The sequence below is a fragment of the Pan troglodytes genome, chromosome 3 (genome assembly GCF_028858775.2).
Source record: "Pan troglodytes isolate AG18354 chromosome 3, NHGRI_mPanTro3-v2.0_pri, whole genome shotgun sequence".
In the NCBI taxonomy this organism is placed as follows: Eukaryota; Metazoa; Chordata; class Mammalia; order Primates; family Hominidae; genus Pan; species Pan troglodytes.
In genome coordinates, this window is record NC_072401.2 from 83927511 (window position 1) to 83954775 (window position 27265).

Genomic DNA, 27265 nt, shown 5'->3' on the forward strand with positions numbered 1-27265 from the left:
AGTACTACAGTATATTCAGAGCCCTTTCATTTGAAAAAATAAAATGGAAAACAACACAAATGCCCACAAAAGGATGATTAGAAAATAAATTATGGCATTTCCACACTATTGTAGTACATTTTTAAAGATAGCTTATTATTTATTAATACAGAAGCAAATTCATGATGCATCGTTAAATAAAATAAGCAAGGTGCAGAGTAGTGTGTGTGGTAGGCTACTATCTTGAGAGGTTTTCTCCCTAAGAAGACACAGCTGTGCTTCTATTTGCATAGAGTATTTTTAGAAAATTTCAAATTGTAGCTCCTGGAGATTAAGATAAAAAAGAAACCATTTAATTTGAATTTTTGTGTTGCTTAACTTATGATTACACTTTATGGGGAGGACCGTTACATTTTTAAAAGTTCTTTGTCAATTCAAAAGTGAATCAAAAACTTGTAAATGTGGACTCACCATCTGAATTTTAGTTACTCTCACACTTCACTGACCAGAAAAACATCCCAGGCAAGAGAAAATGGAGAGATAATGAAGTCCAGATAGGATATGTAGAGTTAGGGTCCTTGAGTTTGAATAAACACAAAAGCTCAACTGGGAGTGGTGAATATGGTGTTAACTCTCATCCTAGGATAGTGTTTCTTCCCTGCTTATATGCTACCTGCTGAATGTAAGTGGACCAGAGTTTCAGAGATAAATCTTACAAATCTCTCTAATAGTGGGAAGTGTGAGGCACCATCAGTCACAGAAGGCTGGTTTTGTTGTTGTTGTTGTTGATGATGATGATGATGATGTATTTTGTTGCAGCAAGAGAGGAAGATATGCTTTTATGTATAACGTAGATTCCTCCCATTCACAAATTCTGCAGATAGTAGCACAGACATTGCTAAGGTGATAATAAAAATGGAAAGGGTCATGAGATAATAACAGCTATAATATTGATCATCATTTGGGGAGCACTTCTTAAGTACAGGGCACTGGGCTAAAAGCTTTGCATACATTATCTCTTTTAATTCTCACAGCAATGCTGTGTAGTAGGTGCTTTGATTAATGAGAGGACTGAGCTGCAAAAAGATAATTTAATTAATGCAAACTCACACCACTTATGGGCAACAAAGTTAAGACTCAAACTCAATCTGCCTATCTTTAAAATTTTTAGTCACAAAATATTTTAATAGCTTTACTGGGATATCATTAAAATATGGCTATTGCAAATGATACATTTGTTACATAAGTTATGAAAGTAATGTAATCCTCAACAAATATTAGCAAACTAAATTCAATAGCACATTAAAAGGATTATATACAATGACCAAGAGGGATTTGTTACTGGGATACAAGGATGATTCACCGTATGTGAATATATATATATATATATATCAGAGTATTTTTGAGGCTTCCAAGGTGAGTTATTGCTTTGGTCATTTGTGCTAAACTATCAGCAATAAAGGCTTCTTTTTCCTAAAGGAAAGAGAAAAACCCTACCTCTTTCCAATTTTCCTTTGGCTTTCATTATGAAAGATGAAAGCTCACAGATATGAACATTTTCACATACCTTTTGAAGCCTTTCTTAGGACATTGGTTAATTTACTTGAATTTATTTAAGCATTACATCAGAGCAAAAGGAATTTTCAAGTTTAATTAAAAATTTTTTTCAAAATATTTTACAAAACACTATGCTTTCTGTTCCTATGATCATATGGGTTAATTAATTTATTCACTTAATACATCATGAATATCTTTTGTTGTCTAAAAATACAGTTCTGCAACATTCTTTTTTTTAGTCTCATAGTGATTCAAACACCCTAAATAAAACACCCACAATAAATATTAAAAATTCATTTGTCTGCTATACTCTTTTACCATATTCTTTGTTTAACAGCTTCTTATGAATTAAAAAATTGTCAAGAGGGGAATATTCTCTTGGAATTACTAAAATGTGGCAAGTCCTGTGATTCTACAATTTAGCTGATGCTTTTCAGTCAGAGATGATTTTGCCTCACTGGGGACGTTTGGAAATATATCTGGACCTAAAAGTTTGAAACTGGAATCTAGTAGATGGAGCCCAGAGATGCTGTTAAACATCCTACCATGCACAGGACAGTCCCCAACAACAAAGACTTAGCTTTTCCAAAATGTCAGTGGTGCCAAGGTTAAGACATCCTGCTACAATGATGGTTTACAAATTTGATAAGGGACCTCAGTATGTAAAGTACAAATGAAATAAATAAAAGCCATATTATGTTAATATAAAATCACCTTGTAAGTTCTAATGTTGATCCATTTTAATGGGCACATACATATAAAAGCAGGGATTATGATGAGAATTATGGTTTTAAGCCTCTCTCATTACCAATTTATTTTTTATTGCATTTTATTTATACAGCATTGAGAAAATCCTTATAAATAGTGAAGTACTTGCTTCTAAATTCTTAAATAACCAAGCAAAGGCTACCCTGAATTGGGAAAACAGGAACAACAACAGCCCCAACCCCTGTGCCAAGAAATCACCTTTATAGTCAATGATACCACTGCAAATGGTTTAGGAACACCCATAAATGGTTGGTCTCTAGAAGTACTTAATGATGGATTAAAGGCAAGCTTTACTTGGTGCTCAATGCTCTGCATAATTTAACCTGGCAGCACAAGTTAATATAGTGATCTTGAATGTGTTAACATGGGGCATAGGACATTCTCATATTTATTGCAACATATTCACAATAGCCAAATATGGAATCAACCTAAGTGCCTATTAACAGATGAATGGAGAAAGAAAATGTGGTAGATATGGACAATGGGATATTAGTCAGCCATAAAAATGAAATCCCGTCATATGCTGCAACATGGATGGAACTGGAGGCCATTATGTTAATTGAAATAAGCCAAGCACAGAAATACTAATATTGCATGTTCTAATGCACATGTGAGAGCTAAAAAAATGGATCTCAAGATAGAGTGTAAAGTGGTAGTTACCAAAGACCTAAAAAAGGGAGTGATGAAAGGAAAAATAAGCATATAGTATATTAATTACCACCAAACTATACATTTAAATGTAGTAAAGATGGTAAATTATATGTGTATATTTTACCTCAATAGAAAAAGCACCTAAGACATTTAAGAAAGTAACATAGGACAGGTGATAGTGTAATGCTTCTTATTATAGTTTAAAATATTTATTATATACATTTTTAAGTTTTATTTTAGGTTCATGGGTACATATGCAGGTTTGTTATACAGGTAAATTGCATGTTACAGGGATTTGGTGTACAGACTATTTCACCACCCAGGTAATAGTCATAGTATCCAATAGGTAGTTTTTCGATCCTCACCTTCCTCCTTCCCTCCACCTTCAAGTATGCCTCAGTGACTGTTTTTCCTTCTTTGTGTCCATATATATTAATATTTAATGTTTAGCTCCCACTTATAAGTGAGAACATGTGGTGTTTGGTTTTCTGTTCCTGTGTTAGTTCACTTAGGCTAACGGCTGCCACCTCCATCCATGTTGCTGCAAAGGACATGATCTCATTCTTTTTTAAGGTTGTGTAGTATTCCATGGTGTATACGTATTACATTTTCTTTATCCAGTCTACTGTTAATGGGCACTTAGGTTGACTCCATGCCCTTGCTATTGTGAATAATACTAAGATGAACATATGTGTGTATGTATCTTTACGGTACAATGACTTATATTCCTTTTGGCATATACTCAACAAGGGAATTGCTGAGTCAAGTGGTAATTTTGCTTTGAGTTCTTTGAGAAATCACCAAACTGCTTTCCACAATGGCTGAACTAATTTACATTTCCACCAGCAGTGTATAAGTTTTCCTTTTTCTCCGCAACCTTACCAGCATCTCATATTTTTTTACTTTCTAATAATAGCCATTCTGACTGGTGTGAGATGGTATCACATTGTGGTTTTATATGCATTTTTAATGATTAGTGAAGTTGAGCATTTTTTATATGCTTGTTGGATGCTTGTATGTCTTCTTTTGAAAGGTGTCCATGTTCTTTGCCTACTTTTAATGGGTTTGTTCATTTTTTGCTTGTTGATTTCTTTAAGTTCTTTATATATTCTGGATATTAAACCTTTGTCAGACGTGTAGTTTGCAAAATTTTTCTCCCATTCTATAGGTTGTCTGTTTGTTCTGTTGATGAACAACATTCTAATGATGTTTTGCCGTGCAGAAGCTCTTTAGTTTAATTAGGTCCCATTTGTCAATTTTTGTTTTTGTTGCAATTGCTTTTGCTGTCTTCATCACGAAATCTTTGCCAGATCCTCTGTCCAGAATGGTATTTCTGAGGTTATCTTCCAAAGTTTTTCTTTTACATTTAAGTCTTTAATCCATCTTGAGTTGGATGGCCCCACACATGATTTTCTAAAGCATGATTCTAGAAAAAGATGTGATTATAAGGGCATCCTGATTTTCTGTTTAAATGTGGATGAAAAATAGGAAGTATGGTGTAAGAAAGGAGTCTAATTTCAATCTTCTGGATATGGCTAGCCAGTCATCTCAGAATCATTTATTGTATAGAGAGTCCTTTCCCCATTGCTTGTTTTTGTCAACTTTGTCCAGCATCAGATGGTTGTAGGTGTGCAGCAAAAAGTAATAATAGTTTTAAATAAAATTAGAATCCAATATTTGTGGCACCATTAAAGAAAAAGCCTTAGGGATACTTGAGAGTATTATTTGAGCACCACTGGTCAGCACATCTCACTTTATTTAGTCCATTTTCAGAAAAAATGTCATCTGGTTAGTTAACCACTCCATTATTAAATCAGGACATGCATTGAAATATAATATTGAACCATTGATTCAGAATTGTGAATTACAATAGCTTTTACAAAGTAGTTTACATAGCCAATTTAGCATTGTCTACAAAATAACTAGTTAATGTCTCATGTGTATGGGTACTTAGAGTTGTGAGTAATTTTTAAAAAACCCAACTTTTAGGAAGCATAACTGAATTTACTGTTGCTAGCCATTATGATCAATCTATTCAACAATCAATAGTTATAAGGAATATAAATTATATCACCTAGGGAAACTATATGTCACACCAAGACTTTACCATAACTCATTGTTTTTTAAACTATGATCACCTGGGCCAATTTACTTTTATTCCTCCCAAATCCCAATATAATATTAAAGAGAATTGAGTAATCATCACAACTTAGCAAGAGAAGAAATCAATAGCTCTAAGAACTTACTATTAAAAAGTCATCTGATTTCCTTTGGAAAGTACTGAAACAACTTCCATCTTGGAATATATATGTTCCACATTTCAGTCTCACAGGAGGATTTCACTGGTCTAACTTGAATTAGGTACCAACTCTCCCACAACTATTTAGTAAGGGTTGGAGGACAGCACTAATACACAAATACAAATATGGTCACCAAAGACCCACAGGACTCTCTGAGAAGGGAGGAATTATTGAGACTCAGACAGGGACTCCCACACAAGCACATATTCATGAATCTATGTTAGGCTATAGAAATCTGTGTAACACAGTGTTGAACTCTGCTGATTTAAGAGTTTGGCATTTCTAGATTCTGTAATGCTTATCGTTAAGTGAGCTGAGTGTATGAGCTCTTTGTGAGAAAAAATTGCTCAGCAAGAATTCCCCAGATCATCAACAAAAAGAGAGATGTCCCTGGGCAGAGTTCTGTTCAGCTCTCTTGTCTTCTGGGTGAGAAGCAACAATGAGTATCTCTAAGAATGATTGCTCTTGTATTTCCATTTGTTCTCCTTGCCTAATATGACTGCTTCACAGTTGTTAGTCACTTCTACCATTAATTAACACATCCACATGGAAATGTACTCACACTGTGGCTGAAACTGGCTGATTATAAATTGAAAAGATTGAATTGTTAATTCTGTCTTTAGTTTTTTAAACTCAAGATTTTCATTCTGGTGTGTGAAAATATTTTTATTGGTGGATAGCAAATGAAAGTATAGGACGGTAAAACCAGCTAAAGGCAAAAGCATTAACTGACTCTTCTTCTGCAGAGAGATTTCCTAGAGGTAGATTCATGACAGCATAACATTCATCTGTCTTCTTTCAAAGACATTTAGAATGGATTACATTATAATCCCAAGTTATTGACATTTTGATGGTTAGGTCAGAACACTATAATGGGCTATTAGTTAGAAACTGTGGTCTCATGATACTTTGGAATGAACAGAAATCATGTTACTGTAGTATTCATTTGTTAAGGTTAATGATGCATGGTCATTGGCCTTAGGAGTCATTGTAATAGCAAATCATGTATATTTAATGCCTGAAGGTGGCATGATTCTAATTGCTGACAAAACATAATCCAAAAGCCCTGGCCCATAAGTATCTTGAAACCTAGGTTTATACACACACACACAAATACACACATGTGAACACATATACACATGGAGAGGGTACATTTGCTAATAGCAATGTGAACTTAAATTAACAAATTATGTATGCTCAGTTGAGGTTTTCCTATAATCATGAATTTTATCAGGAAGAACTCCCAAGTTTTAAACCCCATCTCTGTATAACATAATTGTACAGTTTAATAGAATCTGTATGAAAGAAAAATGTGAAAGAAAATCCCCTAAAAATGCTGAACCCTATTTATACTCCTAATATTGGTGAAATTGAGAGTGAGTAGCTGTTATAAGATTGATATCAGTATCACTCAATAGAGTGTTTGAAGAATGGCTTGTTTAGCCTCTTGGATACACCTTTAATTCATGTTAGTTACATTACACAAAGAAACTGATGAGAGAAAACGGATGGGTTAGTCTGTTATGACTAAAGAGTACATAGATTTTTTTGCAGCTAATACTTATTAACTGCTCAGTGCAATAGGGTGAAAAGAATTTGCATTATCTTTATAGTTGTGACAGGATTTTGGCTAGTCTGTTTAGAAAAATACATTGGTATTTGAAGGTGAAATCCTGGGAGCGTGAGACATAAATGATAAGGAAACCAAAGGAGATAAACTGTTTTGTGAGATTTAAGAGGAATTTAGGTGTGAGGAAGCAAAATGTTGGAGTAGTAAAAAACTTTAAAGAACGGTCATATTGATATTTAATTTTAAAATTTTTGTGGTGCAATCATAATACATTTTCTGTATTTACTCAAAGCCTGATACACACCAAGCATGCCTGTATGCACGCACACACACACACGCACACACACACAAGCCTTGGGTAAATGTTTTATTTTTATACTTGGAATACTGGGAAGTGGCTGAACTTCTTATCCTGACAGCATTATTGGAACAGTAGTCTGTAAACTGAAGCAATTCAAAGCCAGAGATTACATAAGCCCTTTGGAAAGCCTCAGCAATCTCGGGGAGGGCATTGGACTCCCACAAATAATGGATTGTGGGTTCAGGCTACTCTTACCTAGATCTAAAGAGGCAGAGTTACTTTGGCTAGTATTATGTTAGAATCCTAGATGACAGGCACTGTACTAAGCACCTCACATACAGTATTAGTTTCCTCTTGCTACTGTAACAAGGTACCACAAGCTTAGTGGCTTAAAACAACACAAATTTATTCGCTTACAGTTCTGTAGATCAGAAGTCCTAAAATCAAGGTGTTAGCAGGGCTGTGTTCCTCCTGGAGGCTCTAAGGGAGAACTTATTTATCTGCCTTTTTCAGCTTCTAGGGGGCATTTCATTCCTTGGCTTATGGACCCTTCCTCCATCTTCAAAGCACATCTCACTCTCCTGCTTTCCTTTCATAAGAACCCTTGTGATTACATTGGGCCCACTAAGATATTCCAAGATAATCGACTATCTTTTTTTTTTTTTTTTTTTTTTTTGAGACAGAGTCTCGCTCCGTTATCCAGGCTGGAGTGCTGTGGCACGATCTCAGCTCACTGCATCCCCCATCTCCCAGCTTCAAGAGATTCTCCTGCCTCAGCCTCCCCAGTAACTGGGATTACAGGCATGCAACACCACGCTCGGTATTTTTGTTGTTGTTGTTGTTGTTGTATTTTTAGTAGAGACGGGTTTTTACCATGTTGGCCAGGCTGGTCTCGAACTCCTGACCTCAAATGATCCACTCGCCTTGGCCTCCCAGAGTGCTGGGATTACAGGCGTGAGCCACCGCGTCCGGCGGACTTCATCTTTTTTTTTCTTTTCATGTTTTTGTTTTTTTGGTTTTTTTTAGACAGAGTTGCTCTCTGTTACCCAGGTTGGAGTGCAGTGGTGCGATCTCGGCTCACTGCAACCTCTGCCTCCCAGGTTCAAGCTATTCTCCTGCCTCAGCCTCCCGAGTAGCTAGGACTACAGGCACCCGCCACCACACTCAGCTAATTTTTGTATTTTTAGTAGAGATGGGGTTTCACCATGTTGGCCAGACTGGTCTTGACCTCCTGGTCTCAAGTGATCCACCCACCTCAGCCTCCCAAAGTGTTGGGATTACAAGCGTGAGCCACTGTGCTCGGCCACAGACCTTATCCTAGTTACATCTGCAAAGCCCGTTTTGCCATGAGAAGTAGCATATTTATAGGTCCAGAAAATTTAGGACATGGACATCTTTGGAGGAGAAAGCATTATTTTACCACACGTGCATTATTTATTATTTATAATAGCCTTATTATGTTGAAGCCTTTTCCACTCCAATATCAAAGATAAGAAAATTAACATCTCACTGTATTAATAAATTTTTCCAAGTTTACATAGTCTATGGTAATGCTGAGATTCAAACCCAGATATACTAGATTCAAGGGTTAAGTTCTCTCCAGTTATTGTCATTAGGCCAGATGAATCTAAGCAGAGAAGATTTGCTTCAGTAACATTTCTTCCATGAGCAGTTAAACAAAGCACAAATATTAAAAGTTTACCTTACCATATTTTTAGTATTAATTGTTATCAGTAATTTATGACATTCATTACCAAGTCTATAGTGAGTATAAAATGATATATGACTAACCAGGAATCAGGCAATACTGTAAGCATTGGCTACAGCAATTAAAAACATCCAGCTACATATTCATGCTGTCATATATATGTATATACTTTAATACTGTAAGGTCTCAAGAGAGAAGATGGAGCCACTGTCTACTTGCTTTATAAAATAGGTAAGGTGTGCTTATTTCTCATTTGGAACTATTACCTTTGCCATTTTTTTAGAAATCCAGAGCTCTTACATCAGATAAATATTTACATTATTAAGAAAGCCTGAATATCACTCAGGATTGCAATGCAAGACAGTTTAGTTCTATACTTATTTGGTTGGTGGCAACTTGGACAAAATGTGCCTCAACCTAGGTTTATGATAATTCATGAATGCAGGTATGATGCAGGTGGAATGTGATATGGAACAGGAAAGAAAAGAGAGTTATTATATGCATGTACAAGTTCAATGCTTGATACACAGTAGGCACTCGATTAACAGTAGCTGCTATCACTTCCAGTCAATATGCTTCCAAAGAAATAAAAAATGCATATAACACTATTACAAATACATTATCAGATTAATATGTGGCCATATTAAAACATCTGGAAAATACAGAAAATTATAGATAAGAGAAAAAATGACCCATAATGACACTATCACAGTTTTATTAATTTCTTTTCTTCTTAAAATTGAGATTATATTGTATGTAGCAATTTCATTTGCTACTTTGGTCAACCTATAGGTAAGAACTTTCTTAAGTCTTAGGTATGCTCCATGGACATAATTTTAATGGATACTATACCCCGTGACTTACTTAACAATTCAGCTATTGGGAGATATCATTAATGTTCTTTAGGATGCTTTAAAAAAATCACACTGAGTAAATAGCATTCTCACTGCTATTCTTATTTTTTGATTCCATATTTCTGCTTTCTTTCCCTCCTCTCTTTCGTAGACTTAGTGCTGAATGCTAATGACACTCTTCTCAGTGCAATCCCAGGCAGTCATTTTCAGCTAATTAGCTACACAGCAAAGGTTGCATAAATGGGCCCATTATTATTCACTTCTGTTGGGGCAGGATGATTCATGAACCACCTTATAAATATGAAAAGCAGTCCATAAATCAGAGTAGGGGATTGAGGGTGGGCAAAAAAAACTTTAAAGGATTAATAGGGAATAGAACAATAGTAATTAACAGGCTCATGTCAAAGTTCCAGTATCAGGGTGAGTCATATTTTACCATGAATGTCTGGCTGAGTTCAAGACATACTATTTTTCCTAAGTTGTATCATTATACACATATGTCTATGAAGTGTAAGAGTATGCATTTAATTTATACCATATTTAATACTTCCTATTAACCAATAAGCTGAAATATGTATTAGACTGCAGAAATAAAATGAGGCTGCCCTCTCAAATTAAAGCATCTTTATTCTTATCGTCTTGATTATTAGGAATTTCTGCAGTGGACAAATTGCCAGGACTTGAAACGATAGCAACAGTTTCTTGGTCTTTTGGCTAAGAACAAAAGTGTGGTATCTTTTCTTAACAATTTAAAACAATAGCAAGCCCTAAGCATTCAGAAACGACCTAGATATTGAAATAAACATAGAAGCCAAAGAAAATGTTTACCTGGAATGGAATGCTCTGACTTGGAATCAGTAAGTACAGGATAACTAAACAAGACTCAGACAGAAGGAAGAGCTAGAGCTAATACATGAATCTCCTTCACAGTTACTACCTTTTTGGTTTATTTGCAAACCAATTCTATTGCTTTGCCACATGATTCTCTTTCCTAGAACAAAGAGCAGACACATTTACTGAAAGGTAATCAGTCATCTTGAAGTGGTATTCCTCAAGGAGTAAAGTAAGATTCAAGAGTGATGGAGTATTAAGATACTGTGTTGTTTGAGAACAATAGCTTTATGCTGAGAAAAAACAAACAAAACCAAAACCAAATAGGACAGAAGAATAAATTGTGCAAAATTCCCAGCTCCCTAAGGGGATAAAAGCAGGCCCAAGACATTTACTTTCTATTCAAATAAGCAATAAAGAAAACAAATATCCTGAAATTAGTGGAGAAATGCTACTTCTAGAGCAATGATTAGCATTGTAGTATGTCTTTTCATTTTTCCCCATGTGGACTTTTTGCATATTTGTAATCATACTTAGGATTCTGTTTCCTTCGCATTGAATCTTAATATCAGATACCTTTTCCTCATCGGCATCAGGATTGTAATTTTTTCAATGGGAAACAGTATACTTTAAATTGAACATTTAGGTGGCTTTCAATTTTGTCAGTTTAAAATGAAGCTAAAAACATTTTCATGAATATATTATTTTTCCACATTTTGGATTATTTCTCTAGCTAGAATCTAATAAATAAGATTATTATATCCAAAGATACAAAAATGTGTATGTCAAAAATGCTTTCTTCAAAGATTGTGCTAAATTATAATGCAAAATATTATTAATTTTCTTCACTGGTTCTCAGTTTGATATTGTAATATTTTTGTTCATTAAATAGATGAAAAATGGTACTTTTGTGATTTAAATGTTTTAATTACTAACAGAATGAAGTGTTTCTCATGTAATTGTTTACAAGCTGAATTTGAAACTATTCTTTCTCTAGATACCAAAATTATTAGTGATATATCAATATATCAACTTATGACTAAAAGAATATATCAATAATAATATTTTATTAAATATCAGGCAGGAATGAAAAGTATCGCAGTATAGATTAACTTTGCTGTTGTCTTATTCAGTTACTTAGATGAATAAATTTGTGTTGTTGAATTTAATATCTTTGTTGACATATATTTTTATGGTTTATTGTTAAACTTTTTTGGAAGGAGGTATAAGTTATAGAAATAAAAAATCAAAATAAGGCCTGTGTTGCTTTTCAGAGTTCACAATGAACACCATCAAAATCAAGCGAATTGAGAGGTGATCATATATTCTAAAAGACAAAAATAGAAAGGGGATTTTGTATATTTTCAAGTTAATAATTGAGCACTCCAGATATCATACTAACAATAAAACATGATTTCTCTCTCTCTGCTTTTGTGAGCATAAATCCCTAAAAATGACCACATTTAAAAGCTACAAAACAAAATTAGTTTTATTTTCTATTCATTTTTATAGGTCCAGTGTTAAATAGGTAAATTCTGGAGGGGTCAATATATCAACAAAACACTAGTTTTTTAAAAATAAGAAATACTATTTATTTCTATAACAAAGAAATTATAAACTAATATAATAAGAGATCATTTTCTAGCTGTCTGAGATTAGCCAAGATTGTCTGGTGACATTGGATTTTTGTGTCCCTTTGGGAAAATTAGGAGTCATACTTCTGGTGAGAAAATAAATGGATACATCCACCATGGTAAACATTTTGACAACATATTGATTCAGTGATTACCTCTTGACTCAGCCACTATACTTCTAGTTCCCTACTTGCTACACACAAGGAAACGTAAGTAGAGATGTTCCTCAAGCACTCCTTGTAAAAGCAAAATGAATAAACACCAAAATGGTCCAGCAAAGCTAAATGGATACACACCTCTAGTGTATATACACTGGATTACTTTACAGCATTTAAAATGTATGAACATGGGTATGTCTTACATAGTGTTGTGTGGAAAACAAACAAACAAAAAAAAGAAGAGATGCTTACAAAAACTACATTTATTTAAAATTTTATAAGAATGAAACATTAGCATATATGTCTTAGGGAATTACATATGTGTAGCAAATTTTTAAAAATGTACACATTGAAAGGATACACAGTAATTTTAGAATAGTGGTTATCTCTGGGGAGGGAGAGGTAGGGGAAGGAAAAAAGAGGATGGGATGAAGATGGTATTGGATTAATCTATAATTCCTCCTCCCATCCTTGGTTCCTTTCTTCCTTTTTCTCTCCCTCCTTTCCTTCCTCTTTTCCTCCCTCCCTTCTCCTCTCCCTTCCTCCTATCTCTACCCTGCACCTCCCATCTCTACTTCGCACCTTCTATCTCTACCCCGCACCTTCTTCTCACTGTTCCCCTCCCTCCCACCTTAAATCCTCCCCTTCCTCCTACCCCACCCCTCCTCTTCCCATCCCTCTTTTCTTTTTCCTCCCCTTCCCTTCTTTTTTTTTTTTCTTGTCAATTGTGTTATTTATTTTATTTTATTTTACTTTAAGTTCTGGGATAGATGTGCAGAATGTGCAGGTTTGTTACATTCCATCTTTTGTCTATCTTTCCATTGTTCTTTCTTTAAAGGAAGCTGAAGCAAATAGGGCAACAGGTTGTTATATTTTTAACCTCTCTGTTACTTTCCAATTTGATATCCTTAGACAAACAGATAAATCCTCAAATGAAGATCCTTTTGTAGTACATGAGCATGATGATTTAATTTTCACACACATGTGTAAGACATGCCTCTCTCAAACTTTGTTATGAGGTCAGCACATTACCTTTCTGATATTTAAAAAAAGAAAAATATCCCAAAATATCCCAAAATATCTCCACTTACACTCTTATTTTAAATGTTGCTTTGAACTTGGCATAGCCACCTTCCTGTCCCCAGTTTGAGTTACAACAGGAAAGGTAAAGGAACACAAAGATTATCTCTCCATCACATTGACTCTATACCTAATTGGTATTTAATACTGGGTGATGATTATGATCTTTCAAAATGAGTTCCTTCAATGAAGAAATTCATCAACTTACACGGATCTTGGTGTTTGAAACTGACACATATTTCTCCACATTTCTCATTATTGCAATTACACATTCATTTATTTGATTACTTGCTTCTTGTGTGACTTCCACCTGAATAGATGGTAAGTACCCCATAGGAAATGATCTCATAATGAACCATTTACTAGGGCCCAGCTCAGTGTCTGACACAGAATTGATGTGTAAGGTAATGAAATTAATATGGAAATTAAGGAAACACTGAAATCGTTACTTTTCTAAAGAAGAAAGAAGACAACCAGTGTGATATCTTCATTAAAAAATTATGCCACTGTTGCTTGAAAAATGTATTCATGGTAAAGATCCATTTTCTTTCTCCTGACTAAATTCTCATTAAAAATCATTTTTAGTCCATTGATTAAATAAACAACTACAGATCATTGTCAGTTGGACAATTTCCAGGGCCATGAAACTACTAAAAGTATGCTCAAATTAAGCTAGATATTTTAGGAACTCTCAATTGTTAAATTTTAGACACCCTGTGGCTTGAGAGAGAGGCGGCTAAAACACTGGTATACACATCGAATAGTCTAAGCATAAACATGGGTTAAGGTCCTACTTCTTCTCTTGCTATTAAGAATACAAATAGATTAGGGCCTCGAAGTACAAAATGTTGGTTTCTTTTCAAGAAACAAAATGACTGTCCTTGCCAAAAGAATAAATGAATGAGGCCTTCAGTGATTAATCTATGTCTGAGTTTCCTCCCATGTTAAGTGAGTGGACCAGTGGCTGGACTTTTCTATGAGAAAAGGAAGTATTCACATGGTACAAGAGGATTTCTGTTTTTAACCATTAAAACATCATTTTGATTAGTGTCATTAGAATGCTAACTTCATGAACAATTAAAAATTAATATTTTCTGGCAGATTTTAGTAGCTCCATACATAAAATCCAGGGGAAGATAAATGAAGTCATATGGTTCTGATTCACTGCTAGTGTTACAACCCATTGTGAATTTGATCACAATCCAATGAAATACTATTCAGTCTTAAAGAAGGAAGTCTTGTCATTTACAATAGCATGGATAAACCTAGAGGACATCATGTTAAGTGAAATAAGCCCAGCACAGAACGACAAATGCCACATGATTTCACTCATATGTGGAATCTAACAAGTTAAAGTCATAGAAGTAGAGAATAGAATGCTGGTTACCAGGGACTGGGTGGGGAAAGGGCATTAGAGAGATAATCAGTCACTCTAGTTAATAATAATATATTCTTGAAAATTGCTAAAAGAGTAGATTTTAAAAAAATGATATGTGGGGTAATGCATATGTGAATTAGAACAATTTAGCCATTCTACAATGTATAGATATTTCAAAATAGCATGTTGTACATAATAAATATAAACAATTTTTGTCAGTTAAAAATAAATGATAAAAAGGTAACTTTAAATAAATCTGATCTTATATTTGTACCTTCAAGACAGAGTAAAAAAATGAAGAAAATAAAGCAATGTTTAGAGAAGCATTAAAACTGAAACATACATGGACATATAGAAAGATATTTCAAAAATAGTTTGTCACAAGAAGTAACTTGATATTATTTCCTATGTAAGTTTTATATATTTTGATTGGCATTATTAGAATGATATATATATAGAGAGAGAGACAGAGAGAGAGAGCACACCTTCAACATTCACCTTAAACATTTAAAGTGTAATTTAAACTATCAACATTGTTCTTTATTAAAGATTAATAATGCAAATTTATTCATGTCTATTTCCATTTGTGTAGAAATACATCATTTATACTGCAAGAAGGCTGTGATTTCTAGAAATCAATTTCAAATAAATTACAAAATGCACAGAGGTTCTGTGCTTTCTTTATAGTAGTCAAACTTTTTAAAATAAAGTTTTAGTAACTAGAAATTCAGAGTAAATAAATGTGCATTTCTTCTCATCTTCCCTTTCCTACCACCACCTCTCAAACTAAAAACAACAAAACAAACCCCTAAATACACTGTATTCATAAAGAACATGTGAGCACGTAGCACATACATTGTTAAAGTTAAAAAATGTACTTCTTAACAAGGGAAATGATAGATAGAACTTTGCCTAGGTTACATTAAACATAGTTAATTTCTGTGACCATTACACTTCAGAATAATAAAAGTCATGATAAACATTTTCAGGTTTATGGTAACCTGAAATTGGAACCTGAATGTTCCAATTAACTCCAGTAATTAATTAATCTGAATGAAAGGCTCTTTTGGTACCTTGCCTATTTAAATGAATAAACAAATTGTGAAGTCCTATTACACAAGAACTGCGTAAATTAGAGCTACATTTTAGTAGAGATCATTATTATACTGAGTACATTCAAGATCTTGTACCCTGAAAATCTTATTTTTAGACCTAATTGTTAATTAAGAAAATATTGTACAATAAACACATAAAGCCTAATTTTGAATATTCCTTATGCATCATAATTTGGGTTTAAAAACATGAGTCACAGCAAAGGATTCTTGAATTTTGTGTATTTAAAAATATTTAAATGCAGTTTATTAAGTTAATATTTGTGAATCTTATATAAATTATTAGTATTACAATAAATGATATATTCAGAAATATGCAGAACTTATAATATCACTTATGAAAATAGAAGGTTTCTCTAATAAAAGTAAGTAAAAATAACATTCCTCTCTTTAGTCATTTCCTAAAATTTTACATTCAAATTTTCTATAAATAAGTTGCTCCATTTTATAGATAAATGCTACATTTAATACAGCAACTAGAAATAGGAAAATGGAAGAAATGGTACTAAGCACTTTACATATATTATCTTTTTAAATCCTCACAGTATCTCCCCTGTACATTGGGAATTGTTGGATCAAAAGAGAAATCTTAGTATATCAGAGGAGGGAAACATATGACCATGAATTTTGTGCTATGTTTAATCTTGATCTGTGGCAAAGTACAGATCCGAATTTATAAACACTCTACATTTCTTTATATTTGTAACTTAGAAAGGGCTTTACCTTCCATTCTGTAGGAAAAAAAATTGTGAAATATTTTGAAATGAACCAAAAAGATGAACAGATGTCTAGTAGTCAAAATTATCTCACCTTCACTGTCTATGAATTATTTTGGAACTCTCTACATTATTTAAAAATGATAGAAAAGTAACAAATTTCTACCTGTAGAATTGCAGTTGTAATTGATTATTGCCCTGTGGATACTGGCCAATTTTGCCAATTTGCATATATTTGTAAGTGCTTTTCAGTATGCTATGTTTTTTCAGTATACTATGTCTTTTCAGCATGCCTAGTCCTTGGATTCTCCTTTGAATGAGCTGTAGCATCTTAATAAATCTCTCATTAATTAATGGGTTAATTGAAAATTTTTTTTTTCTGAGACAGAGTCTAGCTCAGTTGCCCAGGCTGGAGTGCAATGGTGTGATCATGATTCACTGTAGCCTCAACTTCCTGGGCTCAAGCGATCCCCTGACCTTAGTCTCCCAAGTAGCTGGGACTACAGGCACGCACCACCATGCCTGGCTAAATTTTTTATTGTAGAGATGGGGGTCTCACTATGTTGTCCAGGCTGGTCTTGAACTCCTGGGTTCAAGCAATCTTCCTGCCTTGAACTACCAAAGTGTTGGAATTACAGGTGTGAGCCACCATGTCCAGTCTCATTAAAATCTTTAATCCATTTTGTTTTATACTTTTACATGAATTTATCTTTTTAAACTGATTGCCCATGAACCATTTTGGAGGTAATCTACTATAATATCCAATGGATTTATTTAACAGAGCCAGGTAAAATATGTTGCCAGAGTAGTGTATCTCATTAGGATACTTAAGGTTGGTGTGTCTTTTTGGTTCCCAGAAATGAAACCTAAGAGCCAACATAACCTAATTTTGCTGACTGAATTTGTCTATTTTCCTTCCCTCTACTGATTTTTGTTTCTTTTTTTGTTTCTGGTTTGCTTATAACCACTAATTTATTCTACATTGGTGACAGCAATGACTGGGAGTTTGGTTTCATGATCTGATCATCTAGTGATTTATACAAATGGCTAACAGGTTATAGAGATAAGATTTCCATACTCTTTGGGTGACAGATAACAGAGAGACTGGTTTGTTTACATATACATATATACATATGTAGGTATATGTATAGCCTCTTTGTCCATTTTGAGCTTAAATCAATTAAGAATCTTGTATTCAATGGAATGGAAAGCTGTTTGATATTTGGACTATGAGTTTTTGGGTTTCAATGTTTACCATTAACCTGTGGCAAAAGGGTTGATCTGGGTTTATAAGCACACTAAGTGTCCTGGTACCTGTATCAAAATATCTCATTTACCCCATAAATATATACACCTACAATGTACCCAGAAATATTAAAAATAAAAAATTTAAAAAGGCCTTTACCTCTCATTGTATGAGAGCATTGACAAATTACATTATAAAGACTCAATATAAAGGGGCTGTGTCTTGGTTGATTTAGATAAATAAGTGCTAATATAAATAAAATATGCTAACATTAATACTACATAATATTTAAGATTATGAAAATATAAATTTGTGTTTAAATAAACTGGATCATTATTCTGACAAACTTTATGTCAATAGTAATTATGTTTTGTGATATGTCAGCTTGAAGATAATTTTTACAATGTCCCTCTTAAAGCCTAGGACTGATATTGAACCTAATTAATGAATAATCACTGGCTATTTAGATAATTTCTTTTTTTTTTACTATTAGCACTTTTTAAAATTAAAATTAAAATTTAAATTTTATTATTATTATACTTTAAGTCTTAGGGTACATGTGCACAATGTGCAGGTTAGTTACATATGTATACATGTGCCCTGCTAGTGTGCTGCACCCATTAACTCGTCATTTAGCATTAGGTATATCTCCTAATGCTATCCCTCCCCCCTCCCCCCACCCCACAACAGTCCCCAGAATGTGATGTTCCCCTTCCTGTGTCCATGTGTTCTCATTGTTCAATTCCCACCTATGAGTGAGAACATTCAGTGTTTGGTTTTTTGTCCTTGCGATAGTTTACTAAGAATGATGATTTCCAATTTCATCCATGTCCCTACAAAGGACATGAACTCATCATTTTTTTTATGGCTGCATAGTATTCCATGGTGTATATGTGCCACATTTTCTTAATCCAGTCTATCATTGTTGGACATTTGGGTTGGTTCCAAGTCTTTGCTATTGTGAATAGTGCTGCAATAAACATACGTGTGCATGTGTCTTTATAGCAGCATGATTTATAGTCCTTTGGGTATATACCCAGTAATGGGAAGGCTGGGTCAAATGGTATTTTTAGTTCTAGATCCCTGAGGAATCGCCACACTGACTTCCACAAGAGTTGAACTAGTTTACAGTCCCACCAACAGTGTCAAAGTGTTCCTATTTCTCCACATCCTCTCCAGCACCTGTTGTTTCCTGAATTTTGAATGATGGTCATTCTAACTGGTGTGAGATGGTATCTCATTGTGGTTTTGATTTGCATTTCTCTGATGGCCAGTGATGGTGAGCATTTTTTCATGTGTTTTTTGGCTGCATAAATGTCTTCTTTTGAGAAGTGTCTGTTCATATCCTTCGCCCACGTTTTGATGGGGTTATTTGTTTTTTTCTTGTAAATTTGTTTGAGTTCATTGTAGATTCTGGCTATTAGCCCTTTGTCAGATGAGTAGGTTGCAAAAATTTTCTCCCATTTTGTAGGTTGCCTGTTCACGCTGATGGTAGTTTCTTTTGCTGTGCAGAAGCTCTTTAGTTTCATTAGATCCCATTTGTCAATTTTGGCTTTTATTGCCATTGCTTTTGGTGTTTTAGACATGAAGTCCTTGCCCATGCCTATGTCCTGAATGGTAATACCTAGGTTTTCTTCTAGGGTTTTTATGGTTTTAGGTCTAACGTTTAAGTCTTTAATCCATCTTGAATTAATTTTTGTATCAGGTGTAAGGAAGGGATCCAGTTTCAGCTTTCTACATATGGCTAGCCAGTTTTCCCAGCACCATTTATTAAATAGGGAATCCTTTCCCCATTGCTTGTTTTTCTCAGCTTTGTCAAAGATCAGATAGTTGTAGATATGTGGCATTATTTCTGAGGGCTCTATTCTGTTCCATTGATCTATATCTCTGTTTTGGTACCAGTACCATGCTGTTTTGGTTACTGTAGGCTTGTAGTATAGTTTGAAGTCAGGTAGCGTGATGCCTCCAGCTTTGTTCTTTTGGCTTAGGATTGACTTGGCAATGTGGGTTCTTTTTTGGTTCCATATGAACTTTAAAGTAGTTTTTTCCAATTCTGTGAAGAAAGTCATTGGTAGCTTAATGGGTATGGCATTGAATCTGTAAATTACCTTGGGCAGTATGGCCATTTTCACGATATTGATTCTTCCTACCCATGAGCATGGAATGTTCTTCCATTTCTTTGTATCCTCTTTTATTTCATTGAGCAGTGGTTTGTAGTTCTCCTTGAAGAGCTCCTTCACGTCCCTTGTAAGTTGGATTCCTAGGTATTTTATTCTCTTTGAAGCAATTGTGAATGGGAGTTCACTTATGATTTGGCTCTCTGTTTGTCTGTTATTGGTGTATAAGAATGCTTGCGATTTTTGTACATTGATTTTGTATCCTGAGACTTTGCTGAAGTTGCTTATCAGCTTAAGGAGATTTTGGGCTGAGATCATGGGGTTTTCTAGATATACAATCATGTCATCTGCAAACAGGGACAATTTGACTTCCTCTTTTCCTAATTGAATACCCTTTATTTCCTTCTCTGGCCTAATTGCCCTGGCCAGAACTTCTAACACTATGTTGAATAGGAGTGGTGAGAGAGGGCATCCCTGTCTTGTGCCAGTTTTCAAAGGGAATGCTTCCAGTTTTTGCCCATTCAGTATGATATTGGCTGTGGGTTTGTCATAGATAGCTCTTATTATTTTGAGATACGTCCCATCAATACCTAATTTCTTGAGAGAGTTTTTAGCATGAAGAGTTGTTGAATTTTGTCAAAGGCCTTTTCTGCATCTATTGAGATAATCATGTAGTTTTTGTCTTTGGTTCTGTTTATATGCTGCATTACATTAATTGATTTGCGTATATTGAACCAGCCTTGCATCTCAGGGATGAAGCCCACTTGATCATGGTGGATAAGCTTTTTGATGTGCTGCTGGATTTGGTTAATTTTTGCATCAATGTTCATCAAGGATATTGGTCTAAAATTCTCTTTTTTGGTTGTGTCTCTGCCCGGCTTTGATATCAGGATGATGCTGGCCTCATAAAATGAGTTAGGGAGGATTCCCTCTTTTTCTATTGATTGGAATAGTTTCAGAAGGAATGGTATCAGTTCCTCCTTGTACCTTTGGTAAAATTCGGCTGTGAATCCATCTGGTCCTGGACTCTTTTTGGTTGGTAAGGTATTGATTATTACCACAATTTCAGAGCCTGTTATTGGTCTATTCAGAGATTCAAACTCTTCCTGGTTTAGTCTTGGGAGGGTGTATGTGTCAAGGAATTTATCCATTTCTTCTAGATTTTCTAGTTTATTTGCGTAGACGTGTTTGTAGTATTCTCTGATGGTAGTTTGTATTTCTGTGGGATCAGTGGTGATATCCCCTTTATCATTTTTTATTGCATCTATTTGATTCTTCTCTCTTTTCTTCTTTATTAGTCTTGCTAGTGGTCTATCAATTTTGTTGATCCTTTCAAAAAACCAGCTCCTGGATTCATTAATTTTTTGAAGGGTTTTTTGTGTCTCTATTTCCTTCAGTTCTGCTCTGATTTTAGTTATTTCTTGCCTTCTGCTAGCTTTTGAATGTGTTTGCTCTTGCTTTTCTAGTTCTTTTAATTGTGATGCTAGGGTGTCAATTTTGGATCTTTCCTGCTTTCTCTTATGCGCATTTAGTGCTATAAATTTCCCTCTACACACTGCTTTGAATGTGTCCCAGAGATTCTGGTATGTTGTGTCTTTGTTCTCATTGGTTTCAAAGAACATCTTTATTTCTGCCTTTATTTCTGTTTTCATAAGTTCTGCTAGTCAGCTGAAATGCTTATGTATAATGGACAATTTTCAATATTACACTCCCTAGTTTTCTTTGTGAAATACAAGTTCATTACTTTGCTTACAAGTTATAATTAATAGGACTGAGACTATTTTAGGAGCAATAGAAACAAAGAAATATAACTGTATGTGTGTGTCTTTATTATTCAAGAAATAAAAAAAGTTTATCCTAAAGCCATAGTTCTTAAAATTTTGATCTTGGATTCATTTACACTGTTACATGACTATAAAACTGGCATCCATGACCTTATCTTAATTAAATGTTCAAATCTTTCATAATTTTTTGATTTTTCCATTTCTAAATCAGTTTATATCTATATCTATAGATATCTTTTGCATTTAAAACTATTTTTTATTTTCCCAGAGTGCTCCTGAAAATCCTCAAGTAATTTTGTAAGGATTGCACATGAGAAGTTGTTAAGTAAGAAAATGTGCTTAGGGCCAGGCACGGTGGCTCATGCCTGTAATCCCAGCACTTTGGGAGGCCGAGGTGGGTGGATCACCAGCAGTCAGGAGTTTGAGACCAGCCTGACAACATGGAGAAACCCCATCTCTACAAAAGTACAAAATTAGCCCCGCGTTATGGCACATGCCTGTAATCCCAGCTACTTGGGAGGCTGAGGCAGGAGAATCACTTGAACCCGGGAGGCGGAGGTTGTGGTGAGATGAGATCGCACCACTGCACTCCAGCATGGGCGACAAGAGCAAAACTCCATCTCAAAAACAAACAAACCAAGAAAAACAACAACAACAACAACAACAACAAAACTATGTGCTTACTCTGCCCCCAAATTTGTATAGGTAAAATGCTATTGATATAAATTGTTATTGATATAAATTGTTATTGATAAAATGTTATTGATATAAATATTGCAGAGTGTTTGTGCTATGATTTAAATGTTGAAATTTAATTGCCATTGTAACAATATTAAAAGGTTGGACTATTAAGAGGTGATTTGGCCATGAGGGCTCCACCCTCATGAATTGATGAACAACATTATCATGAGAGTGGGCTCATTATAAAAGAGGGATTTCAGCCCCCTCCCTCCCTCTCTCACTTCCTCTGTCTCTTACCCTTTCTTGTCCTTTCACCTTTACCTGTGGGATGACACAGCAAGAAGGCCCTTGCCAGATGCCAGGCCCTCCTCAATCTTGGATTTCGCAGCCTCCAGTGCCATCAGTCAATAAATTTCTGTTCACAATAAATTACCCAGTCTGCAATAGTCTCTTACCATAGCCCCAAAGCAAACTCAGAGAGTAGGCTTTATGGGAAGTCCCTGGAAATTTCTCAATGCCTTTGCTTTCCATAAATTGTTTTAAGCTCAGGGGATGTACTGTTTAAAACTCTTTTCAAAATAGCTTTTCTAGGTTTTCCATTTATTAGAGCCCTCAAGGGGCTTGCCTAAAGATATTAAGTAACAACAGTATAGTATTTTCAATTATAATTTGTTATTATTTTTATAAGTAAATTTTTTAAAGTAAACTTTTTAAAGGTATACTTGTCCATGTATTATTTCATTTTCACACTGCTGATAAAGACATACCCGAGACTGGGCAATTTACAAAAGAAAGAGGTTTATTGGACTTACAGTTGCACATGCTGGGGATGCCTCACAATCATGGTGGAAGGTGAAAGGCAAGTCTCATATGGTGGCAGACAAGAGAAGATAGCTTGTGCAGGAAAACTCCCTCTTGTAATGACCATCAGATCTCATAAGGTTTACTCACTACCACAAGAACAGCATGGAAAAGACCTGCCCCCATGATTCAATTACCTCCCAGTGGGTCCCACCCATAACACTTGGGAATTCAAGATGAGATCTGGCTGGGGACAAAACCAAACCATATCATTCCACCCCTGGCCTCTCCCAAATCTCATGTCCTCACAATTCAAAACCAATCATGCCTTCCCAACAGTCCCTCAAAGTCTTAACTCATTTCAGCATTAACTCAAAAGTCCACAGTCTAAAGTCTCATCTGAGACAAGGCAAGTCCCTTCCACCTATGAGCCTGTAAAATCAAAAGCAGGTTAGTTATTTCCTAGATACAGTGGGGGTATAGGCATTGGATAAATACACCCATTCCAAATGGGAGATACTGGCCAAAACAAAGGGGTTACAGGGTCCATGCAAGTCTGAAATCCAGCAAGGCACTCAAATCTTACAGCTCCAAAATGATCTCCTTTGACTCCATGTCTCACTCACATCCAGGTCACGCTGATGAAAGAGGTGGCTTCCCATAGTCTTCGGTGGCTCTTCCTCTGTGGCTTTGCTAGGTATAGCCCCCCTCCTAGTTGCTTTCATGGGCTGGCATTGAGTGTCTTCAGCTTTTCCAGGCACATGGTGCAGGCTGTTGGTGAATCTACTATTCTGGGACCTGGAGGACAGTGGCCCTCTTCTCACAGCTTCACTAGGCAGTGCCCCATATGGACTCTGTGTGGGTGGGGGGGCTCCAACACCACATTTCCTTTCTGCACTGCCCTAGCAGAGGTTCTCCATGAAGGCCCCAACCCTGCAGCAAACTTCTGCCTGGGCATCCAGGCATTTCCATACATCTTCTGAAATCTAGGCAGAGGTTCCCATACCTCAATTCTTGACCTCTGTGCACCCGCCGGCTCAACACCACATGGAAGCTGCCAAGGCCTGGGGCTTCCGTCCTCTGGAGCAACAGCCTGAGCTGTACCTTGCCCCATTTTAGTCATGGCTGGAGTGGCTGGGACACAGGGCACCAAGTCCCTAGACTACACACAGTGGGGGACCCTGGGCCCATCCCAGGAAACCATTTTCTCCTAGGCCTCCTAGCCCTTGATGGGAGGGGCTGCCTTTAAGACCTCTGAAATGCCCTGGAGACATTTTCCCCATTGTCTTGGGAATTAACATTGGGCTCCTTGTTACTTATGCAAATTTCTGCAGCCAGCTTGAATTTCTTCTCAGAAAATGGGTTTTTCTTTTCTATCACATTGTCAGGCTGCAAATTTTCTAAACTTTTATGCTCTGCTTCCCTTATGAAACTGAATGACTTTACCAGAACCCAAGTCACCTTTTGAATGCTTTGCTGCTTAGAGATTTCTTCCACCAGATACCCTAAATCATTTTGCTCGAGTTCAAAGTTCCACCGATCTCTAGGGCAGGGCAAAATGCCACCAGTATCTTTGCTAAAACATAACAAGAGTCACCTTTTATCCAGTTCCCAAAAAGTACCTCATCTCCTTCTGACATCACCTCAGTCTGCACCTTATTGTCCATACTGCTATCAGGCTTTTGGTCAAAGCTATTCAACAAGTCTCTAGGAAATTCCAAAGTTTCCCACATTTTTCTGTCTTCTTCTGAGCCCTCCAAACTGTCCCAATCCCTGCCTGTTACCCAGTTCCAAAGTCAGTTCCACATTTTCGAGTGTATTTTTAGCAACGCCCCACTCTACTGGTACCAATTACTGTATTAGTCTGTTTTTATGCTGCTGATAAAGGCATACTAATGTTGGACTTACATTGCCACGTGGTAGAGGAGGCCTCACAATCATGGTGGAAAGTGAAAGTCATGCCTCATGTGGTGGCAGACAAAAGAAGAGAGCTTGTGCAGGAAAACTCCCTCTTACAATAACCATCAGATCTCAGGAGACTTACTATCATGAGAACAGCAATGGAAAGACCTGCCCCCATGATTCAATTACCTCCCACTGGGTCCCTTCCACAACACTTGGGAATTCAAGTTGAGATCTGGTTGGAGACATAGCCAAACCGTATCAGTCCACAACTGCATTTCATTAATTTGAATCTAACTAATCTAGACAGTAAGTTTCCATCCTATCCCCACATATGCTATAGAAATCTACTTCTAGGCAAAATTGTGAAGTTGCGTTTGTTGTGAGTTGTGAAGAGTCAGCATTTCTCACTGCTTTTGCAGATCTTGCACCTCATTTATTAGCTTTTCTTACTCTTGGCACAACTTAGAAGTGCCCTGAATCACATTCTCCAAAAGTTCCCAATATTCTTTGTCATGTTATTTCTACTTATGGGTAATGAAATGCCATAACATAGTTTAATGTAATGGTTATAAAAGTCCAAGGCTAAAAATGGTTAAGACATTAATGAAGTTAGGTTTTCAGGTAGTTTATATCTTGTTATGATTTAATTTATCATCCCAGGCTATACATACAGGGAGGTAAGGCCAATAAAGCATCTTATGTCATACATGGGTTTCCATCACTCATCCAGTACGCCAGTATAATTTTGGCAGTTAAATCAGCTAATTGGAAGACCATGCTCCTTCCAATACTATTTTAGTGTGTGACCAATTTGCCATGGTGAGCAGAAATCAAATCAAATACCAAATAGAAAAAGAAATTCTGTTTGGTGGAGTTAGACTAATTTTCCCAGAATCCAGGCTGAAGGTTGAGGACAAATGGTGTAGGTTCACATCATTTGGTTTGTTATAATCTATGAAAAATCTTCCCCACCCCTAATAACAATTTCAATTTGTAATTACTACTATTTCAGGTTTGACTACAACTATGATGTAATGATGTCAGTTGGATCTGATTTCAAAGAGATAATGCACTTTTTCCTCTCTGAGTGAGTTCATTTAAAATAATAGGTTCAAAACGGAAACAAAAACTGGCAGAAATAAAGGCTCTTGAAAATGTGGCATTCCTTTAGTTTTCACTCAGACAGCATGGGGAATTGAAAGGGTCTCTGTGGACTGATGGTCTCTGTTTCACATCATCACAGATAATAATGGATCCTCAGGGAAGAGTCAAAAAATTCCTCTGTTGCTGATGCGCATGTCTCCCTGGCTCAGAAGCAAAAACAAACTCAGGCCAAAAAAAAAAAAGAGGCTTGTGCTGATTTCTTCACTTGTTCACTCATCTATATTGATCATCTTTACAATAAGGTGCCATGCTAGTAAATATATTTTAAAAATATAAGATGTACATAAGATGTATATACTATTAGAAGTATAGGATATGGATGTAATCTTTGTGGTTAAGAATGTGAACTCTGGGTAGACCGCTTGTCTCCATAGCCAGGCTCCATCAGCTGTTGACGTTGGGCAAGTTACCTGACTTCTCTGGACTCAGTTTCCTCTTTTCTCAGTCGTGATAATTTTAGTAATTAAGTAAAATAACACCTATAAAGCATTTGAAAATTGCCTTGAAAGACTAGGATTCAATAAACGTTTGCTATGATGATGATGATGATGATTAAATGACTTACCACAAGGTGCCTCCAAATCACTAAACATCCCAGTCAAAGACTTAATTCATTACAGGAGCTGCTAGACCTTAGGAAAACATTATTAAGATAGAAGCCCTGGCTGGGCATGGTGGCTCACACCTGTAATCCCAGCATTTTGGGAGGCTGAGGAGGGCGGATCATGAGGTCAGGAAATCAAGACCATCCTGGCTAATGTGGTGAAACCCAGTCTCTACTAAAAATACAAAAAATTAGCTAGGTGTGGTGGCAGGTACCTGTAGTCCCAGCTACTTGGGAGGCTGAGGCAGGAGAATCACTTGAACCCAGGAGGCAGAGGTTGCAGTGAGCCCAGATCGCGCCACTGCACTCCAGCCTGGGCGACAGAGTGAGACTCCATCTTAATAATAATAATAATAATAATAATAA

General features: G+C 35.8%; 1 protein-coding gene and 1 non-coding gene across 4 annotated transcripts in view; one reads left to right on the top strand and one right to left on the bottom strand.

Annotated features, from left to right (window-relative positions):
- The window catches only part of GABRB1 (gamma-aminobutyric acid type A receptor subunit beta1), a 436422-nt gene that overhangs the window by 115484 nt on the left and 293673 nt on the right, over positions 1–27265 (bottom strand). The window lies entirely within an intron of this gene.
- LOC112209137 (small nucleolar RNA U13) lies at positions 13250–13353 on the top strand. The gene has a single exon (XR_002943804.1). It is a non-coding gene; the product is annotated as a small nucleolar RNA U13 (small nucleolar RNA).